At 37.5% G+C, this 24,033-nt stretch overlaps 1 long non-coding RNA gene across 1 annotated transcript in view; it reads right to left on the minus strand.

Annotated features, from left to right (window-relative positions):
* LOC122810407 overlaps nucleotides 1-7,023 on the minus strand; it is a 126,409-nt gene extending 119,386 nt beyond the window's left edge. Inside the window, exon 1 of the long non-coding RNA XR_006366098.1 lies at nucleotides 6,946-7,023. This is a non-coding gene — a long non-coding RNA (uncharacterized LOC122810407). The remainder of the gene's footprint in view (nucleotides 1-6,945) is intronic.
* Nucleotides 7,024-24,033: the final 17,010 nt, after the last annotated feature.

Raw genomic sequence — 24,033 nt, forward strand, 5'->3', positions numbered from 1 at the left:
TCTTAGTTCAATCATCATACCATTAATTTACTACTAAAGAGGCACAAAAAGCTAAATCCATGTAGTATACTTCAATCAGAAGTAATAATCTCCTGATCTAAAACAACTTACAGCCTCAGGCAGCCATCTGCAGTGTCCCATCAAATGAATGAAGCAGTCCACCCCACAAGAGGGGTGAAACTAATAGTGTGTGTGCCAATCCTTACAAAGTAAACAATCACCACCCTCCCTCCTTCTCTGCAGAGCCAACCAATTTGTCTCAGATTTGATCAGACGTGGCAGGTGGCCTAGAGACATGCACACAATCTAACAAATCAGATATCATACAGAATACCCAAGTCATCAATGACTATTGAGCAAATCATAGTGGGCTTCTGAACTACACAAAATGATCAGTCTGTTCACCTCATCAACACACTAGATAGTTGCTGGTCCATACGTAATGTATTAATCACTATGTATCAATCCTGTGGACCAAAAGTGTGGTAAAAAACAATCATCCAGTTGCACACAGATGACACATTTATTTACTTACTTATTTGCATTTGTTTATCAAGGTAGAGCTCTGATCAAATAACGTTTTATAGTTGGTCAAGACCTCTCCACCATTACAATGAGAAACCTTACTTACAAAGCTTAGGAGGGTAATTAGTTAAGAAAGAAAACCACTACAGCAAAGAATGAAGGGGGAATAAAACAAGACAAAATAAAAAAGCACACAGTGGTTAACGTTGAAAGCAGGGCTCTCTAAACAGCTGCAGAATATTAAATGTAATCTTGCAAACTTTCTTTCATTTTCTAAATTGGGCATCATCAGTTAAACACATATATCCTTTCCAGTATTTAAGAATTTCAATTAGTTAACCAGAATTCCTTATATTTGTTCCTGCAGCTGAGCAGCAGAACACTACAGATTAGCAATCCTCCACTGGAAATATGGGAAAGGACTGTGTAATCTCTCAGAGGGCTCTGCACTGACCGTAGGTAAGGGATCCCCACCAGAGACAAAAGGCAGCAGTGTAGACCAGTCCGGGTTGCAAACATAATAGCAGTCTGAAAGGCATCTCTTTTTAGTCTAGTATCTGCAGGGTAGTCGTGAATGCAGACAGCACAGTACTCTTTGATCTTTATAATATTTAATGGAATCCAAACAGCTTTATTATTTTTACAAACTGAGCAATGACATGAAGTACACATCCAGTTATAGAAAATAAAACAAACCATTTAAAACATTTCATTAAGTTCATGTATGAGACATACACGTTTTCTTTTTTTAACAATTATCATTCAGTCCAGCATTAAATAAATTGCTGAAATCCCACTTATCCTTAAATTTGACTCATTCGCCTGAACATTGTTCTGCATACATTCTTCCCACACATTCCATTTATTTTTGTAATTTGCTCCTTCCCTTTCCTAAAGATCCCACACCCTACTGTTTACCTCCTTTACAATATTCAATACTTCATTTATGATTGGTTTAGATTTTCATTTCCATTTATTAGTAACTGTTTTTTTTGGCAGCCAATAACATTAAACTTAGCAAGGTCTCGTTTCTTAGCTGCATTCATTTGCTCCCCCAACATTTCCATCAAAGTATTCGATAAGAAATTTGTAAAATCTGTCCAAGTGTTGCATTGCCAAAAAAAATTTCCCAATTATCTTGCTCTTTCCCATCACACCTCCAACAATTGATAACTTCCAGAGGAAAAATTCTCTGAAGTTTGCCTGGGGTATAAAAATACCTTTGCAAATACCTTAAACCTTCTGGACTTGACGGCATTCTTAGGAGTCATCGGGATCACTTGTAAACTGCTTTTCCAGTCTCACTCAACAATCTTTTCTAACCTCCTTGGACTGATTCTTATACTTGTTATGAAATATTTTATAGCCCCTACTAATAATCCATTTTTAAACTCAGCTGGAACTGGTCTTTCACTTAGCATTCCCCTATCCTTTTCTATTTGCCTATACTCCGTTCTTAATCTTTGGTAGGGAAGGTAGGCTCCAGCCTGTCATCAAAACTTCCACTTGGTCTCATCCCACTCCATTACCTATCCCTCCTTACGTATTTGCTCTCAATGCCTTTGTTCCTTTTCTCACTTTATCCAATAAATTCCAGCCCCTTGTTGCCTATATTCAATATCCCTAATTTGTAGTCATTGTTGCTGGTAAAATCTCCTTTCTCTATTTCCATGTTGGCTTAGTTCTTTGAAGAAGAACATCCTGGCAGATAGGTTCAGTGCTAACTTTACCCCTCTGTCATCCCCTAAAGGGCCCATCTCTATACCAGAAGAATGCAAAGTTCCTGTAATCACAGGTAAAAAACACACTATCCAAAGCCAAGAACACAGCATCCATGGGACCTGACGACATCCCAGGCTGTGTTCTACATGAACTACAGAACAAACTGGCACCCCACCTAAGTACCATGTTCAATCATAGCCTCACCTCAGGCTATGTGCCCACTGAATGGCGCACAGCGACAGTTATCCCACTCCACAAAGGGGGAGCCACCTCAGACCCCGGAAACTACCACCCCATTAGCCTAACGAGCCTGGTCTGCAAGGCTATGGAGCGTATCATCATGGAACTTATAAACAATGACATTGGTAATCTCCAAACTCAGGACCCCACCCAGTTCGGGTTTGTAAAAGGCAGATCATGTCTCCTAAACCTGATAGACTTCTTTGAAGCAGTCACCAAAGCCGTAGATGAGGGTAAGGTGGTTCACACAGCCTATCTAGATCTCGCCAAGGCTTTTGACACCATCCCCCACTCTGGAATTATAGATAAACTCACTAAACTAGGTATAAATCCCTATGTCACAAGATGGGTTACCAACTGGCTCACTGACAGAACCCACACTGTGAAAGTAGCAGACTCCAAATCCAGCTTCAGACCAGTGACAAGTGGAGTATCACAGGGTTCAGTCCTGGGTCCTCTCCTGTTTGGTATCTACTTCTCTGAAGTACAGGCCAACACAGAAGGTCTTTGGCTAATGAAGTTCGCAGATGACTGCAAACTAGGCGCCATAATCAAAACTCCAAAAGATGTGGACATCCTACAAAAGGGCCTTGCTGAGACAGATGCCTGGTGTCAAAGTCATGGCCTGAAGCTCAATGCCAAAAAGTGCATTGTCATTCCTTTTGGTAAAAACTCAGTACCCATGAACTACCACATAGGTGGTAGTCTACTTAACACCGAAAGTGTGATAAGAGACCTTGGGACACAGGTGGACAGTAGTCTCTCCTTTGATAATCACATCGGCACAGTAGTCAGGAAATCCTTCTATGTGGCACCTCATCACAAAAGGTTTCTCATCCAAGAAAAAAGAGGTCATTGTTCCCCTCTACTCGTCACTCATTAGACCCATTATAGACTACAATGCCCCTTTTGGTATGTACCTCACAAGACATATACAACAACTGGAAAGGCCACAGAAATACCTCACAAAGAGGATTAAAGGCCTCAAAGAGATCTTACTCCGTTGCATATCGCCTACTCAGAGACGACCTCTGCCTAACACACAAAGCTATGTCAAACCCAGAGCTTTTAGACATGCTCCACTTAAAGAAATCCCAATCCCTACGAGCTACACGCTCTAGGGACTCAAACCTCGTCACCACAATAAACAGAACATGCTGGAAGGATAGATTCCTGTCCCAGAGACTTCCCATACTCTGGAACAAACTACCTATCTATATCAAACAAAGCTCCTCATTAGCACTGTTCAAGAAAAATCTTGATGATTGGATGGGAGATAGGAAATTCACCCCGGGGATCACTTCTGTGGCTCTGCTCGACAGTGGCACAGGAAAATAATTTTCTTGGGTGGCGAAAGCCAGGGTACCTTTGGCTAGGCTTATATAGGCCCTAGGGCCAATAGCCTAGTACCTACCTATGAACCTAAGTATTTTTGCTACAGTATGAATATAATAATCTGTATGGTTGTTATTGTCCTTAATGGACCTGGATCCATAATCCTACTCTCTCCTAATTTCTTGAATTCAACACACCTGTTTCATTATCATACTTTTACACTTTAATTTTAAGCGACAATTTGATTATGGTCACAAATGACATCTGCAATATTTTTTCTGTAATTCCACATAAAATTGGGGTCGAGTGGTTCTATAACTATCTATGTTTCAATACTATTTTAACCATAATACTATTTTAACACTCCATACTAGTATGGAACTAGTACTCAACAACAATTTTATTACTTTCGAAGGCCAGATTTTTAAACAAATCCAAGGTGTGACTATGGGTGCTTGTTGTGCCTGGTATTTGCCAACATTGTTCTTGCTCACTGGGAAGATTTGTACATTCTAGACTCAGAATTTAAAAGTATGTGGACACTGTATGGTCGGTACTTGGATGATTTGGTTCTTTTTTGGACAGGTAGTGAAGTTGATTTGGATAGGTTTTTACATATATTAATAGTACTACACATTTCTTGAAATTTACTATGGTCAAAGATGTGTATCAGTTAAACTACTTGGACATTACCATTAAGAAGGACCGTGATAGGAAGATTTTTACCTCCCATTTATACAGGAAGCCCACATATTCAAACTCTTTGTTGCACTTTCAGAGTTGAGCTTTGATTCTTACCTACACTTCGGATTTCTTTGATATAAAACAAATCATTAAAACACTATGGTGCATTTTCAACCTAGACAATGAAGTTTTGTGTAAGGTTGGTACACAACCACTTATTGTTTATAAAAGGGATATGTCCTTGAAGGGACTAATTGAGGAGAAGAAAATGGAAATTTTGGACACAGCTGGTAATAACAAATGTGGTAGATGTGGTCAGTGTTCTTATATCATGGAAGGATCTAAAGATTTTAAAACCATTTGGCTTAAGAAAAAATATTATTGCTTTTCTAAAGGTGTGGTGTATCTTGCAGTCTGTGATTCCTGTGACAGTTTCTACATAGGAAAAACTATTAGAGCTCTGAAACAAAGAATCTACCAACATCTTTATGATATAAGATAGAAAAATGAGGGCAATGCCCTCTACAAACATATTAAGAAGTTTCCCGCTCATTCATTTAACTTTGGGGTAATTGACCATGTGGACCTGGGTTCTAGACGGGAACCTTCAGATGAATATCTTGAGTTTCTTGAACTCAAATGGCAGATCAGAACAAATGCTTGTATTGCACCTGGCCTTAAAGACAGATTGTCTCTTGGCTCTTTGTTAAGGTTAAAATCAATGTATTTTATTTAATAATATTTATCAATGGTTGACCTATGTAAATGTCACTACTTTTACATGAATTGATGGTCTTTTATTCATATAACATTTTTTCAGGGACATTGTACTTATGAACACTAAGTGTTTTGACCTTGATGTAGTGTGAACAGGTATTCACAAATGTTTATTTGTTAGGGGAAATGATGCCAAGTTGTGTGATTTATTCAACCTATGAAATGCTGAATGTGCTAGGGGAAATGATGTCAAGTCATATGGGATTTATTCAACCTATGAAATGCTGAATGTGTTTTTAAAAAGGAAAGCTCATTGATTTATTTGTTATTCTGAACAAGTCTTTTGACGAAAGCGTGCTCAATAAATCTCTTATTTATTTTATTAAGTACGTGGTGTGCGGTTCTGTTGTTGCCTTTCTGTGCATATTTTTCTAACTTGTGACTTACTAAGGTAAGAAAATAACTATGAAGTTATTTATAGTACATCCCAAATACAGGTAACAGCTCTACTGCAGTGCATCACAGTGTCATATCATTTCACACAACCTATTCTTTCAAACACTGGTTATTAATTAGTAAGTCATTCAAGAAAACCTGTCCAAATAATATTGTGATGCCATAATGAGCTATGATTTTAAAGTGGGATTACACCAAAAGGCACTACACGCATGAACCCTTTGATATTATTATCCAAAAGCATCACCACTGCAAAACTCACACACCAAAGGAGCAGTCAATGTTCCTACATTCAAATGCTCCTGAAAATGACAAGCATGGCTTACTATGAAAATGACCACAGTAAACTCTGTCAACAAAATGCTCATTTGTCAGAGTATACTGCTACCATATATGTATGTATGTGTATGTATATACATGTATATATAGCATGGCACAGAGGTGCAGTGGATAGTACTGTCACCTCACAGCAAGAGGTTCCCGGGTTCGATTTTCAGCAGAGGTACCTTCGCAGTATACATGTCTTCCCTGTGTTTGTTTGTGTTTTCTCATGGTGCTCCATTTTCCTCCCACAATCCAAAGACATGCAGTAGCTGGACTGGACACTCTAAATTATCTGTAGGTGTGTGTATGTCTGTATGACATACGGAAAAACAACCACAGCAGCAACAGCCACCCAGCAGTGTGAACATTGTCTCTAGATGATGGTCAGTGTTGATGTGATACCGTGACCTGAAGTGCAAAAATGGGAAAAAGGAGATTATGGATATCTCTCTTGCTTTCTCTCATCTGCTCTCTCTCTCTCTATGTATATGTATATATATATATATATATATATATATATTTGCAAAAGAACCAAGGCTAACGTTCCCAGTAGTTTATAAACAAAAAACACACAGTTCCCTTGTTTGGAAGAAGCGTATTCCTTCAAGATAGCAAGCCAATAAACAAAAGTCCATGTGCAATAGAACGACAACAAATACACATATCCTTAGGTGCGTGCTTCCCGTTCTAAATCTAGTTAGACCACACTAGTTATTTCCACTTAACTGTTCCAGCAATGTAATTCAAATTCTCGACAATGTGCATCAAATAACAAAGATATACGAAATGCAGGAAACTCCTTTAATGAAAAAGATTAGCGCTTTCGCGATATTCACTATCGCTTCATCAGATAAATGTTAAAATACATACAACGGTTTAAATACATTGCATCAATAAAATAAACCAATTGTGAAGAACTACTAAAAATTGAAATTTAAATACCTTCCAATCAGAGCTGATATCAACTCTTCGGAACTAGTTCCCACTTTAAAAAACTTCACTTTTACTGCGCAGCTGAAAACGCGCACACTAATGTCGTCATGAAAATCCGCTCCTTCATAAAAATAAACAAAGAGAGCGGAACATCAATATCGTACTGTTTATATAAATAAACAGTTCGACCGTATTGACATGATTATATACATACTTATAAATTCGTGACTGACATAGTTATTATATATGTCAGCATTCAAATAACACATTGATTGGTTGTTCTAAATAAACTCTTAAAATTATGTAGTGACTGAATGATTTTGTACAATAAATAAATCAACTGAAAAACTTCCTGCTCACATGTATTAATAGTAATTATATAAATATGTAATATCTTATCAAAATATATCTCTCTAGTATAAATTAAATTAAGCATGATGTAATACGCCATCATTCAAATCCTGTATAATGTGATAACGTTCTACTTAAAAATATGCTATACTAAAAACACTCTGAATCAATAATCATACATGAAATATAAACAATTAGATTGCAACAAGAAACAAAGAACAACAAACAACAAAAACATATACCATAAAACTAGAATAATGTATAGTATGAAGGCAACGTGACAATAACCCTGTATATATGTGTTAAAAATAGGAAACTGACTAAACATGATGTTATCTGACGTTAACTAAAAACAAGCATGTTAAAAATACACAATCTATGAAAAACTTTGTGAGAGCCCAAGCAAAGTATGGGACGTGAGAAAGAAGTACTAAATACTCGCCATTAATCCTGTAAACAATCATGGTACCTACATGCTATTGAGAACAGCTATGTGAATCTACAGAAACTAGTTGTACCTGTGAGGATATAAGTCTTGCCACAAGGCTGGCCAATGGTTCAAGTTCCTTTCCAGTAATAGTTGTTATATGTATCGGCTGAACAGCCGTATACATTTACAAATGTTTATTATCCAGATAGATTTCTACATTTCACAGTACTAGTTGAGGGGTTAAGTATCAGCGTAGGGGTCTGCCCTTTAAATGGGGCTTGATAGAAACAGTATCATTCAAACCTCTGCCCCTGTGCGCACCCAACCTGAGAATCCATTTTTGTTCAGCCTGTTCTGTCCTATTAACTATGTCCCCCATTCTATCTGATGGGTTCTCCACATGGAGAACCTGAAACCAGAACTCATGCTCATGTCCCTCAGACAACATATGTTTTGCCAAAGCACTGCTGCAGTCTTTCCTATTATAACAATAATAATGGTCCCTTATCCGTTCTTTCAGTGATCTATTGGATTTACCAACATAATACCTAAAACATCTGATACAATGTGCCACATATACCACATTGCGTGTTAAGCAATTTGCTTTTACTCTGATGTCCCATAATCTACCACTATCTGGATGTTTAAAATAGTGGGAAGAATCTATATACTTGCATTGTGGGCACATATCACATCTAGATGTTCTCTCTAGCCCTGTGCTTTGTGGAAAGATGTTAGATGTATGACAAAGTATTTGTTTTAGGTTAGACATATTGCTATATGTAAACCTTGGTGTATTACCCACTATGTCTTTAATTTTATCATCACTGGACAAGATATTCCAGTTATCCTGGATCGCCCTCTTGAGGACATTGGTATTACTACCAAAAGGAACCACTAGGTTTTCATACTTGGATCTACTGTTCCTGTTTACCTTCTCATTTACATGTGTTGAGAAAAAGGGTTGGGCTCTATTCTTTCTTAGGTCATCAATGCTGGAGTATATTCCCTGCACTTCATTTGCTGTATAACCCCGACACAAAAGACCTTCTTTAAGGGTATCAAGTTCCTCTCTGAACAATGGTTCAGTGCTTGATAAGCGTGAAAGGCGCATCGCTTGACCCTTTACTATATTTGCGAAAATCTGTGGATTATGCATACTTGTCCTGTGCAGGAAAGAAGGTTTGTAACATGACTTTCTATGTACTCCAGTATACAATCTTCCTTCCTGCTTGTACACTTGGACATCCAAAAATACTATGGAGTGTGTTGAATAATCCATAGTAAATTTGATGAAGTTAGTAACATTATTTAATCTGTGATGGAATTCCTTCAATTGATCTACGGACCCCCTCCATACAATAAAGAGGTCATCAACAAATCTTTTCAGATATATTACCCTCGGAGTATTCAATATATATTTATACTCAAATTCAGCCATTATAAGGTTGGCGTAGCTATTGGCACAGCTAGTGCCCATAGCTACGCCACTCTTTTGCCTGTAGCAATTATCTTCAAACAAAAAGATGTTATTTTCTAAAACTATTTCTGTCAAGAGACAAAGAAAATCTATCTTTGTTGATGTAAATTCTGTTGTCCTAGTCAAAAAGGATTTTAAATACACTAACCCTTGGTCATTGGGGATGCAGGTGAACAACGAAACCACATCCATTGTTACTAATAGAAGTTCTTCAGAAAACACCAAATTGCCAAAACTGGAAAAAAGGCTTCTTAGAAATTGTTCCGTGTCCTTTAATATGGGTTCATGGTTAGTAAGACACTCCTTGAGTTGTTTGTCTAAGTAAATGGAAATCGGTTCCGTTGTCCAACCTGCCCCCGAGACTATGGGTCTAAAATCTGGTTGATGTAGATTCTTGTGTATTTTGGGCAACCCACTGATTGTGGGAATAAGAGGAAAATCTACTGTAAAATATTTAAACAAATCCTCAGACATGAGACCTAAATGTTTACACTCAACTAATGTGTGCATCACCCTGTATTGAGTTGTATAGACATCATCCAGTGAAATTCTCTCATATGAATCACTGGTCAATAGATCCAACATTTTGTCATGATAGTATTTATAGTCCAATACCACTACAGGACCTCCTTTGTCGGCTGCCCGTATTACAATGTCTTTATTCCGACGAAGTTTCTGTAGGGCTTCATTCTCCTCTCTTGATAGATTTGTGTGCTTGACCAAAGGGGGGTAGGCAAATTCTTCATATAATTGTTGTTCCACTGTTTTGACAAACACCTCTAAATTAGGATGGAAATGAGGTACAAATGAACTCTTCCTTTTAAAGTCATTGTATACAGGCAACCCCTTATCAGTAGTTTCAGAGTCAAAGGAAAATCTCAATGTTACTCGACGTGCAAACATTCGCACTGATAATATAGCTTGACTAATGTCTATGGTAGTAGTAGGTATATAAGAAAGGCCTTTGTTAAGGACTTCTTTCTCTGGATCAGATAGTTCATATTTAGAAATGTTATATACCAGACATTTGGAGTTCTCATTGCTGTCTCTAACGTTCTCCTTCGCATTGCTGTTAAAATTTATATGTTGGTATTCCAAAACTTCTGTAGTGTCTTTTGTTGTTGGACACTTGGAGGTTCCTTCTTTTTGGCTCCTCGATTGAAATCTGAGTCCATCGAACGCTTCCTGCCTGCTCTTATCGGTAAAGGAAAAACCGTATCACTCTGCCCATCCAATTGTATCTTGCGTCTAACTGCTCCTGCCAATGAACTGACAGGTTCAGTAGTCTGCTTACTCATGTCGGTTAAGGCAGCTGAACATAGAACATGCTCTTCAGTGGGTGTAGTATATACTGAACCTGTTGCTTGTGGTGAGGTAACAGTATTCAATATGATTAAGTTGTCACCCTTGTGTGTCTCGATTTGGGTTATTTCATTCCCACTTTCAGTAGTTGAGCTCCTGGTCACTGTAGATGGGATTTGTTGATTAATTCCTTTGGTTAACACTGGGACGATCTCCTCTCTAGGCAATGGAGGGGGTCTACGACCCATATGTCCAGCTCCCATGTCTGTAGGAGCTGATTGTATGCTGTTTACAGGTCGTACACTGTTTGCTGGATTCCTCGGCCATACAAACACGTTATTGCTAGCAAAGTCCTGTTTGTCTCTTGCTAGTTTCTTTCGTTTTATGTTCAATAGATTCTTCTCATACCTCCCTATTCTTTCCATGACCTCTTGCAAATAAAATTCTGTTTCATCTTCGCCACAATTGTCAAACAACTTGCGTTGTAAATCCAGTATGGTATCCTTACTGGCATCCTCCATGGGTCGAAAAAAGTTTATGAGAAGTTGAATGTATTCTCTACTGGCTCGTAGATTGATTTGTTGCCATTCCGCCAGAAGAGCTGGATATGTGTTGCCATAGGTTGGCATGTTGAGAATACGGAGGCCTCTGGGAATGACCCCCGTATTCAAGCACGCCTCCATATGAAAACGCTGTGCAGTCAGCCTCTTCACTTTATACAATTCGTTCTCAATGTCTCTCTTGAGACCTCTAATCAAATACTCATTACGACCGCTCTCTTGCAGATCCGTAAAATCAGCTGTTTGCTCGGTTCCAAATAGCGGATTGTGCCCACAGTCTAAAAAACTTTGTAGATTCTTATTAGCATATGCACAGGGTATATCCACCTGCACAGTAACATTGTTAGCTCCTTCCATGCCGCCAAACAAAGATTTGCAAAAGAACCAAGGCTAACGTTCCCAGTAGTTTATAAACAAAAAACACACAGTTCCCTTGTTTGGAAGAAGCGTATTCCTTCAAGATAGCAAGCCAATAAACAAAAGTCCATGTGCAATAGAACGACAACAAATACACATATCCTTAGGTGCGTGCTTCCCGTTCTAAATCTAGTTAGACCACACTAGTTATTTCCACTTAACTGTTCCAGCAATGTAATTCAAATTCTCGACAATGTGCATCAAATAACAAAGATATACGAAATGCAGGAAACTCCTTTAATGAAAAAGATTAGCGCTTTCGCGATATTCACTATCGCTTCATCAGATAAATGTTAAAATACATACAACGGTTTAAATACATTGCATCAATAAAATAAACCAATTGTGAAGAACTACTAAAAATTGAAATTTAAATACCTTCCAATCAGAGCTGATATCAACTCTTCGGAACTAGTTCCCACTTTGAAAAACTTCACTTTTACTGCGCAGCTGAAAGCGCGCACACTAATGTCGTCATGAAAATCCGCTCCTTCATAAAAATAAACAAAGAGAGCAGAATATCAATATCGTACTGTTTATGTAAATAAACAGTTCCACAGTATTTACATGATTATATGTATACTTATAAATTCATGACTGACATAGTTGTTATATATGTCAGCATTCAAATAACACATTGATTGTTTATTATAAATAAACTCTTAAAATTATGTAGTGAATAAATGATGTTTGTACAATAAATAAATCAACTGAATAACTTCCTGCTCACATAAATTAATAATAATTATTATATAAATATATAATGTCTATCAAAATATATCTCTATAATATAATTTAAACATGGTATAATACGCCCTCATTCAAATCCTGTATCATGTAATAACATCCTACTTAAAAAATATGCTATACTAAAAACACTCTGAATCAATAATCATACATGAAATATAAACAATTAGATTGCAACAAGAAACAAAAAACAACAAACAACAAAAACATATACCATAAAACTAGAATAATGTATAGTATGAAGGCAACGTGACAATAACCCTGTATATATGTGTTAAAAATAGGAAACTGACTAAACATGATGTTATCTGACGTTAACTAAAAACAAGCATGTTAAAAATACACAATCTATGAAAAACTATATACACACACACACACATATATATATATATATATATATATATATATATATATATATATATACACACACATACACACACACACACACACACACACACACACACACACACACACACACACACACACACACACACACACAATGATTTATATCATTAGAAAGAACCAAATTGTATAGAAGAACATTTCATTGAGTTCCAACCTACCCAACTAAAATCCATTGAGCAAACTCACAATCCCAAGTGCCTACCTCCAAATATGCGGACCCTTCCAACAACCCAGTCCTACTAAACTACGAAGGCCTCCCATATGCTTGAGGCTAACCCTAAAACCCTACTCCTGGTACCTAATCCTAATATTTTCCTAAACGTAAACCTCCTCAAACAATATGTAACCATCTGACTCTACTCCTGCATTTTAATCTAAATTCTCCAATTGCTTATTAAGCCTAAGACCATACCCCATTCTGTTTCCTAAACCTACATTCCCTTTATCATTCCCTAACTCTAACAGTCCTCCTCCTGCTACCTAATCCTAAACTCTTTCTCCCACACCCTAACCAAACCCTCTTGTTATTTAATCCTACATCTCCACTCCCACAACCTAAACCTAAGAGTCCTAAAGCTAAATTATTTCCTAATAATTCCTTATCCCAAACACTCCCCTCTCACTCCCTAAACCCAAACTACCTGATTACTCCCTAACCCCATGTCTCTTCCACTTCTGGCTAACCATTAGCTCTCTCCTGCTCCCTAAACCTAAGTTCACCTCCCTGATCTTAAGCTTAAATCCACCCTTTAACAAGTCAGCAGTCTAGGACAATGAGACCTATCCATTCACTTACATTGCTAACTACTAACAACAACACACAGTTCAAGACCAATGAAGTAGCAGCTGAACACAGCTAAACAAAATGCTTCACAACTTAGAGTCAGTAGAATTGGACTTGTAGAAATGAATGTAACCCTGAAGTGGTCAAATGGTGCTATCACTGCACCGAAAGAAGACAACTCAACAAAAATCAGCTGAATGAACATTTCAGGGTTTGCTTCAGTGCAAGACTGTATGCGGTGGGGATTGAGAAGACTGCCCCTTCCCCAATGTACAACAATCTTCAAGGGGACATGGAGATGAAGGGGGTTGCCCCCTGCCAAAAAGACTGTCTTTTTCTTTAAAGTTTTATATATTTGTTTGATTGACCAGTTTTGTCAGTTATCTTCATCTCAATTATATGAGTATATGACAAAGTGTCATATATACACAAAAACACACGTGTGTGTGTGTGTGTGTGTGTGTGTGTGTGTGTGTGTGTGTGTGTGTGTGTGTGTCTATGTGCACATAGACAAAGAAAAAATAAAACAAACTTTAAAAGAATACAGAGAACAGAGCAGAAATAAGTGGAAAACAAATATTATTAATAAAAAACAGCCCCAGTTAATAAACTAAAGACTTACATATTCAAACACAAGACTTTTATGTAAACCATTAGCTGTGACATTTTTTCTTAAAAATTCAAAACTGAATTCCAAGGGTAACTTTAAACATAAAAAAAAAATGAAAATCACTTTGAGCTGGAAAAGAATAAGCACATGAATCAGACGTAAGGTAATGACAAAATAATTTACAGGTTCAGTTAGTCGTTACACCTACAGGGATGCCATCAGTGTTATCTTAACAGTCTTAATTGGATAGTGTTAAATGTTTATTGAGTCCCAGGGTCTATCTGCCCGAAGTCAAAGATGCCACTGAGATTCATGAAGTCTTAAGAGGCTGATCCATCTTAACTTGGTCAACAATGGCAAACACTTTTTTTTTAAACTTAAAGCAAGTGATACTACATTATATAAGGCATTCTTTTTATTTTCATTCTTTATTGTATATACGTTCAAAACGAGGACCTGTGATACCACTACCGACCTGTGATACCACTACCAAGGTGTCCGGAATATGTGGGCAGGCACTGGTATACTGAGGGATAAGTGGATTAACACACTAATTAGTTTCCAACCAGTTGTCAGTAAGACGGACTGGCACAACATGAACATTTTCTGATACTTCCATGCTGTTACAGGCCATCAGATTGTAGGCTTTCGTATCTCTTTGTGAGTTGTAGCCATTCTTTAACCAGTTATGATTATATATCATATTAAAGAAATAGCATAAAAAATAAGGCACTCACAGTGTAAAATCCTATGAAATGTTGTTAAGATGGTGTGTTTATCTGTGGATGCACCTATCCCTGCAGACCTGCATTAAAATTAAGCTAATGCTTTTTACAGAATCACTCCTTAAATTATCTGTAATGTTTTCTGTGCACTAGTGTTAACGTGGAGCAAACTTGTTAACCTCTGCCAGCTATGACAATACCAAAATCTTCCTTCAAAGACATTTAAAAGTACTTCTTTTTTTCTATTTGTATATCACTCTAAAACCAGTTTGAAATTTGTGACTGTACACCATATCTCCACCACAGGGAATGATGATTCGCTAGAAAGTCTGACTGATTTTTAACTATTTTAAAACAGCACAGTATATACAGTCTACACAGTGACTGGTACCAGATCTCAGTTTATATCAATGTAATTGGTAACAAGTTCGACTGCTGTACAGGAATAATTCTGAATAGCAAAACAAAAGCTGAACACATAACATACAACAGACTGTGGTTACAAGTAACAATGCTTTTCTAGTTCAAAACATATAGATTCTGTGAAAACAGCAATGTGCATTTTGCTACCAGCATGGCCTGCCTTTCTTTAACATACACATCATGTCATTCACTTGCTGGAGTTCAAGCATAAATTTTTGCAATCAGCTATCCACATCTGTAAGGACAGAAACATGCATTTCCTCATCCTCAACAATTCGTTCTTCCTCATTGGATTCTCCAATTTATACATTTTCCTGCTGCAACAACTACCTGTTACCTTCAATTTTTTTCTGGTTCTAAGCTGCTACAGCAATTTACATATCGGCCAAGGGAATTACAAGGATGCAGCACCTATAAAGAAGACTTTGTGGAAACTGTAGGGTTTTTTTGTAGTTCTATAACTACACAGCAACATCAAAAAAAGGCTTCAGCTTTGCACCACAACTCTCAGTTTTCCACTATAACAGTATTAAGAGTGGCAATATGCTTGATTTCTGATACAACAGCATATTACAATTTCTGTGTAGTCACTATGCTTTGAACACTGTATTTTTTACAGACACCCAAATATTTTACAACTTTATGAACATGTTAAAATTTGGACAATTTTTATGGACTATCTAAAAAGTTAGATAAAAACACCAACCCTATATGTCTGTCTCCGTTCCAATCAGTGAAGTAACATTCCAAGTTTGAAGAGCCAGCTTCCATTGCCAGGTTCTTATTTGTGTCAGTCTGCCCACCCCAGCCTGCCATGTGATTGGCCTCACAACTCTGCACCACCTTTGACCTCGTCAGAGAATCCACAGTGGCTCCTTACATTTTTTTTTTTTTTTTTGGTAGGAGAAGGCATTGCTGAGCCAAACTTGATTACATAGGTCAGCCTGCCACCAAGCATTCAGTGGTAAGCACCATCCACAGGCCTGGCTTATTTATATTCTGCTACTAAGTAACGTTATCTTATTCTTTAAGGGAATTCACACTGCGGTCACAATTTTTTATCATTTTTGTTGGGCCCCTCCTCTTAGATCAATTTGCCAAGTGTAACTCCTATTAAAAGCACAAAACTCCAAATAATATATCACTAGAGTTAACCCTGGCATACAAAACCCTCCACCAGGATAATATTACAATCACAAGAAACTAGAGGTTTATAGCATTTATGCCATTATATATTTTAGTGGTGGTCTTAACAAGGTATACTAATGTTAATTAATGTCATATTTGGAATGTATCTCACTAAACGTATCAAACAATTAGAAAGACCCCAAAGGATCCTAACTAAAACAATCACATACCTAAAGTCCCTAAGCTACAAAAAAGAAGTTGGAAGTTCTATCTCTTTATTCAGTGTCTTACAACTTTAGAGGAGAGATCATACCTCTTAGATGAAGAAATCTGGACAAGCCACAAATAATGGTGGGGGGGAGACAAAGGCCAAAAAATAGGGACACTTTTTAAATATTGGTCTGACAAACTTAGAGAGTTGATAGATTAGCAGAATTTGCATTACCTTGAATTTTCTGAAGGACATGAAATCTGAAACTCAAACATCTGCCATTATTTTCTGACTTCAAGTCCTCAATGATTTCCCAGTGATTTGTCAGAAAAACCACACCTTTATGAGAAACAGGCAAAAAAACATGAGGTAAAAATCTGGACAGTTAAGGGGCATGGGGGAGATCTCTGTCTTGCTAGCCTAGCACTATTAGAGACCCACATGTCCTGGACCTTCTGTTTGTCTGTAAATCCAAATATCTAGACCAGTAGTAAAACCAGAGTCCTAAATCTTCACCAGCAGGTAAATAAAACAGGATAGATTAATGCGTCCATAGACATTCGCTGCATGTCATGTAGTGTGACGTCTTCCTTTAAACATAAAGTAAATGACTGGAAAGGAATGGTCTTTCCACGACTGGCCAGTTTATAACATTAACAGTGTAATTCCTGCACTTACATCTTGCATGCTCTCAATGCATAATCTGACTTAAAGTACTTGTTAGTGTCTTCGTCTCTTGCTCAGGTTGTACCTAAATTCTTAACTGTTTGCATTTATTTGGCTAACCTCGCTCAAAGGCAGCATTGACAAATTAGATAAATAAGCTGTCTGCTGATGCACAGACCTTTAAACTACTGCGTGCAACAACAGAGCTACGAACTGCAAGTAATATTCAAATGTCATTAAATACCTAAAGCATGCAACAGTTCCACACAATTCTCATCATTCATTGTGCTTTTAAAAAAAGCCTCATTTTTTTGGATTCATGATTATTTGTTGAAGATCTGTTCACCAACAGACAAATCAGTGAAAACAAAATTGCTGAAAATCACTTTCAGCAAACATGTTTTAAAGCTTTTTTTAGCTGGAGGGCAAGTCCCTGTGTGTGGGAGACCTTCTCCCACATACCTCCTAACTTATATGTACCAACTCCCTCATCACTCAACAGTGGAGAATGTACATATTCACGGAAAATGGCTTTCACAAATAAAGCAATTACCCTGTAGACAGTCGATTAATCAGTATTTTGCAAAAAGACATATTCCCAGCATACCTTTCAAATGTACAGTTTTTCGCAGAATGCCCAGATTTATGCCTCAAACATTTGGTACATTTTTCATAAAATTGTGGTTGTCTCACAAATTAGTGAAAAATCACTAAAGACTGAAGTTAGAAAATAATGACAGGCATTTGAGTTTCAGATTTCATAACCTTCAGAAAACTCATGCTAATGCAAAACCTGCTGTTCTATCAACTTTCTAAGTTTGTAAGAGTGATATTTAAAAACTGTCCCCACTTTTGGGCCTTTGCCCCACTTTTATTTATAGCTTTGTCCAGATTTCTTGCCATAAGAGGTTGAGAGGTATGACTCCCAGATTTTCTTTGGTAAGATACAAAGGGGCAATTTTGTCATATGTACAAGAAGAAGAAAAATAACCACTCATATTTCTGCATTTATGTCTTTTCACAGGAAGTGAATTGTGATTTATTACCATATTTATTACCACTGTTGTAATTCAGGAAATGTTTATAAAATAAATAACATTGTTATAACAGAGCTGTATTAAAAGCAATACAATAAATGTTGTGTGTCAGTTCTCTCCCAAAGTTTTACTTTTAAATACATACTCATACTAGCACAGCTTTGTTTTTTAGAGTTTCCATTTCCTCTGCTATAGTGGTGGTATCTTTCTAGAGTACGAAGTAACACAACAATGCCATAATGCTTGAAAAATGATAACCTACTTATTTACTCATACTCCAGTTGTTATTGTGAAATTATAGACATTGTTCATCTCTAGTCAACATACAATCAAATTTTCTTTGTGTGTGTGTGTGTGTGTGTGTGTGTGTGTGTGTGTGTGTGTGCGTGTGTGTGTGTGTGTGTATGTGTGTATGTGTGTGTGTGTGTGTGTGTGTGTGTGTGTGTCCCCTTCAAAACATCTAAAACCCATAACATCGAATTTCATAACATCGAGACGAGAACATCTAAAACCCATAATATCAAATTTCATAACATCTAAAATGTGCATCAGAACATCGAACACTACAAATCACATGAAAATAACATCCCCTCCACATAAAAAGACACCGAACTACCAAACACACTTTTTGCTATGTTTCTGCAGGTGGGCTTGATACAGTGAGGTTAGGAAATTAACTTTTTCCCACTGAAGTGTGATCTCCGAGTTGGTATATTTAATTTATGGGGGGGGGACAGAGCCCCCCACATGAGGAGTGCAGGGGGGCTTGGCCCTCTGCAGAAATGTAGTAAAAAGTGTGTTTGGTAGTTTGGTGTCGTTATATGTGGAGGGGATGTTATTTTCATGTGATTTGTAGTGTTTGATATTCTGATGCACATTTTCGATGTTATGAAATTCGATGTTATGGGTTTTAGATGTTTTGAAGTAGACCCGTGTGTGTGTGTGTGTGTGTGTGTGTTGTTATTCAGCAGTCAACAAAATGTCAAAATAATGCATTTGATTGATCAGAAACTGTTCATTCTTAAGTAACTTACTTATTAAGAGACTCAAATATGGATTATTATTGTAACCGTCAGTCTGAAGTGACAAAGAAATGGATGTAGCATAATGCAGTCATTATATTTTTAGACCATTTAAATATTCTCAACAGTTACTTAATCACGTATCATGATTTTTTTGTTACGCTGTTACTTAACTTAAAATTCAAGCCAGTACTGTACTGCTGAAAGTAATCTGCTCTGTCATAAAGAAATAACACAAAACCTATACAAGTGAAATATGAATCCTACTGCTTTAGGAATACAGCATCACTCTTAGGTACTGATGGCTAAATTCAGTAACAGAAAAGCCCCTCAAATCACTGTCAGCTTGATGACTTTGTGGGGGGCTGGGATAATCTGATCTGGGACACTGGTGACTTTCAGTCCTACTGCACAAGTGGAGTTGTAGTTTCTGCAGCAAGGAGCACACCCTTTCCCCTCCTACAAAATAGGGATTTCTGCATTGGCTAAGGTTCTTAAACATAGACTTGGAATGGAGCCACAGGTGGGATAAACCAGAGAAGAAAGGTGCTGGCAATGTATATAACAGCATTCACAAACCTCACAGTCAATATTGCTGGGCACTTTTGGGGGGAGGGAGCATTATTTAATGCAAACCACCTCTCAAACACATCTTCAAGATGTGTGAAGTATCATAGCAACAAACTCTTGTCCCTAAGTACTGAAACTAACACACATAATTACAGATGGTGGTCACAGTACAGCCAAACCTAACATCAGTCAAAGGAAAGGGAACCCAAGCAATACCAAATAGTCAGTCACCAAGAAAAGGCCCGAGAGTCCAAGGAGTGGAGAAGTTACGACTGTATCCTCTAAGAAATTAATAATCAGTCAATGTTTACTCTGCAGTGAGACAGAAATGGAACGTGTAATAGAAGTCAGCATACATCCTCATTTTCAGGAGGGAGGAAAAAAAGGTTCTGCTGCCATCAAACAACACTCCACACCAGATCTACTGCCTGAAGGATTCTCATTTATGCTCATTACTTCAGGTAGAATGCACTGAAAGTAAGATTTTAGAATAAATGAAAATAACAATAAATCACGCAAAAGTATTACCCCACAGTACAAAGGTCAAGAACAGAAAACTCCTGGCACACTGGGATTCCTGTGACCCTGCGTATAAAAGGGGGATGGGGATGCTGAAGAATAGTAAAGAACAATACTGCCAAAGGGGGTCCTTGGAATATCACGAAAAGGACACTTAAAATCGATTCTGCAAATGTGTACAGATTTCACATCACTATTCCAAACTTCACCAATCAGCAGAATGAAGTTTTAACAAAACAGAATGTCTGCACTTCTCTTCATCGTGTTCCTTTTCTAAAGGACATCTGTTGTGTTATAAGATTGCTTAAATGTTTCTGTTGAAAGTGAACACACTGAAGGTGTATATCTGCTTGTTTTTTGTGAAGATGTACTACCTGTAAGGTTACAGATTTGTTCAGTAAGCTGGTGTAACTGAATAACATGAGCAGTGCAGTTATTTTCCCTTAGGGCTGCACTTACATTTTGATTGCCTGAAGTACAGACTACATTAGTGGACATTGGTCATGATGCCAAAATTAACCACTTTACCTAAAGTGAGTGTTAATTATGGTTATGCAAGCAGTCAATAAAAGGTTAATGCACAAGTCAAAGGATAAATTCCTTTCAGCACTGCATCATTCCACAGCCTAAATGACTAACGTTTTGCTTGCTGTTTTTAATCAATATGTTCTACCAAATGTGTAAGGCATTGATTTTGGAGACTCAGTATTCCTTTACGCTACCTACTTCTGCTATGGCAACCCATAAAGTATAAATATTTTTACGAACTGATTCAATGTGCTCACTTAGAATGTTCTATGCCTATCCCTATCTCTACATTCTGACCTATCTTACAAGGACAAGTAAGACTATTAAACTGAAAAAAAAGATTCATGAAACCTGCTGATTAACATTCGTGGGGGTGGTGGATTTTTTTTATAATTACTCCAGCCTTAACAGACTTAAAGTGTCCTATCACTTGTAAAATTATTATCCAGATTATACATCACACCAAATGACAAATGATAAGAATATGTCAGCTGACACAACAAGATGCAGGCGGTTCTCCTGTATTTCACAAAATTATGTATTTGCTATCCTATGAACCTTTCTTCCTTTCATGACTGCTATTGTTTGCTCTATCCATGTAATTAACATATGCTTGCATCACTTTTGACGATCGGCTAATGTCAGTATGTCAGATTCATTTAATTAGCATCATTTGTCACTGGAAAGATACCTATAGGAAGTAGGACAGTTGATTGAGAACAACTCTGTGAAAGCCAGTTCATCAAAATGAATGGGTGAAATTCATCACTGGTTGAAAGTCAGACTTGAAAATAAGGGCAGTTGGTCAACTGGCTGTTGGCAATTTATGTAGAGGTCAAGTTATATTAGGCTTAGATTTGGTGTCCGAGCTAGAGTTAAATTTAGGGTAGAGGCTTATTATTATATTTATGGGGTGAAAAGGGTGTTGTAGCCTGTACTTGGAAGTTTACTATTGAAACCTTGAAACTGCATATGTCGATTGCCCTTAACGTCGAACCAATATCTTGAAAATTGGACAGCAAACAAGCAGCAAACTTGAAACTAAATACATCGACTCCCGTAGTTCAATGTATTTGACAAAGCAGGAGGTGACACTCTAGAGTCAACTGTACATCATTTTTACTATTTTGCAGGGGGGAAAGCCCCCCCTGCGCCCCCCACACCCCCTGTAAATTACAGTGAGGAAATGGGTTAATTCCCTGTTCCTCACTGAACCGCAATCTCCACTCAAAATTCTGAACTCAAATACTGGAACTACACAACCCATTGGATGTAGTGTAGTCGATGTATTTGGGTTCGCAAAACTGTCTCTTGGAAAACTGCAAGTTGACACTGTCACTTTTGATCAGCTGTAGTTCACAAATCTAACTGTAAACTGTATGGGATATGCTGTAGTGTTCTGAACTGTATTTGACTTTATATTGTATGTTTTTTCATTCAATGTGTTTCCTTAATTATCTGGTTTTCAAAGTCAATACTGTCAATCAGTGTGGACCTGATAAACTTGCATTTGGTGTTGCATTTTCAGTTAAATGACATAGAGTCAAACATACAGATATTGTTTGCTAAAAAGGAACACACAGTCCAAACAGCGTAGCCAACACTTTGCCTATTGATAAACTGTTAACTGCAGTTAACAAGAGTTTGCAATGTTCAGTATACCATTAGAAATGATTTTCCTGTCTTGCACATCCTAGTTGTTTTACTGTTATTTGTGAAACTAAGACTTCCTCACAGTGGATATTTAATGCAGCCAGCACTGAAAATACCTCATAAACTGACAACAATTAGTGCCATACAAATTTCTTAAAATTAAGCCCTTCAGTTCTATACACCAGATTTTATTTTCTAGAGGATGCAACCTTCTTGGACTGGATACCTGAATGGATCCGGCATGCATCTCCTCCACCTCTATCCCCAAGGATACGTAATGAGTCATTTTCATTTTTTTAAATGTATTTTCTTGTGCAGCTGTTTTGGTGTAAGCTTTACACTGTATAACTTATGGCAGCATATTGTTTACTGGCTCAGAACTCTTTGCTTAAATTATCCTTTTCTCTTCAAGGGAGCTACTGTGCTGCAATGGTAATGAAAATAAAGCAAATGCCACATAAACATGCCAAAATGTAAATGAAAAGGTTAAACTATAGAAGTATGTGCTGTGTGGAGATACTGCTTCAAACTACTGTTCAACGTGTCTTACGTTATATTTGCTTAATAACATAAGAATGCAATAAGCCTACTTGTCTATCTTTAAAACTGCATTAATTTTATTTTATTTATACTTTGTTGACTAGGTGTGTCCCACTAAACTACTAGCCTCTTTTCAAGGGACATCCGAGGTGGTATTTATACCAATAAGGGAAATTTGGACAGGGCATACGGAATGCCCCTCACTCTTTTCGATAAGTGCCATGGAATCTTTTACATCCATCTGAGCTACCACCTATCAAGCAGATGGGGCGTCGGTTTAACATATCATCCAAAGGGAGGCACACACAGGAGTGCAACACTCCATTATGCTGCACTGCAGTGTTAGCAAACAATCTACTTGGTGTGGGAATAGAACCTACAGCCTTCTGCACCAAACGGGAGTGTGCTACCTCATTGCATCATTGACACTGTAATCATTCTATATCTTCTTTATCCCAGTCTTCCCTCTCACCCATACTCTATATGCCCCATGCTCTACTGATACCTGCATGGATCCTTTCTCAAGCACAAGTTCATTCCATAGGTCCCCAAACTCCACCATGAAAAAGTGCAATCAGACAGTCAGTGAGCAGATGCAATTTGCTGTTTATGTCCTCTCTCCTTCCTACTGTCCTTCGGGTTTAACATTATCCCTTCACATTTCTTTGGCATGACTATGTGTACTCATAACATATTTTCTTGTCTTTTCTGTTCTCTGCTGAAAAGAGCTTCAAATTCTTTACTCCCTGGTGAAGTAATTTTTCTTTCATCCCATGTACCCCTTCCCCTTCAGAAACTTGACGTATCTTTTCCTGTTTGATCACAACAGCTGCATACAGTACTGAAGATGTGACATGTCCACAGCTTCACAGGACGGGAGAAGCACCTCTTTTCATATAGAGTACATACCCTGAAGATACTAACCAGCATTTTGTTTGTTGCTGATAATGTCATCTCCCTCTTCTTCTGTTGCCCAACTCAGAAGCAAT

The sequence above is a fragment of the Protopterus annectens genome, chromosome 8.part1, assembly GCF_019279795.1.
Source record: "Protopterus annectens isolate FY-2018-M chromosome 8.part1, PAN1.0, whole genome shotgun sequence".
In the NCBI taxonomy this organism is placed as follows: Eukaryota; Metazoa; Chordata; order Ceratodontiformes; family Protopteridae; genus Protopterus; species Protopterus annectens.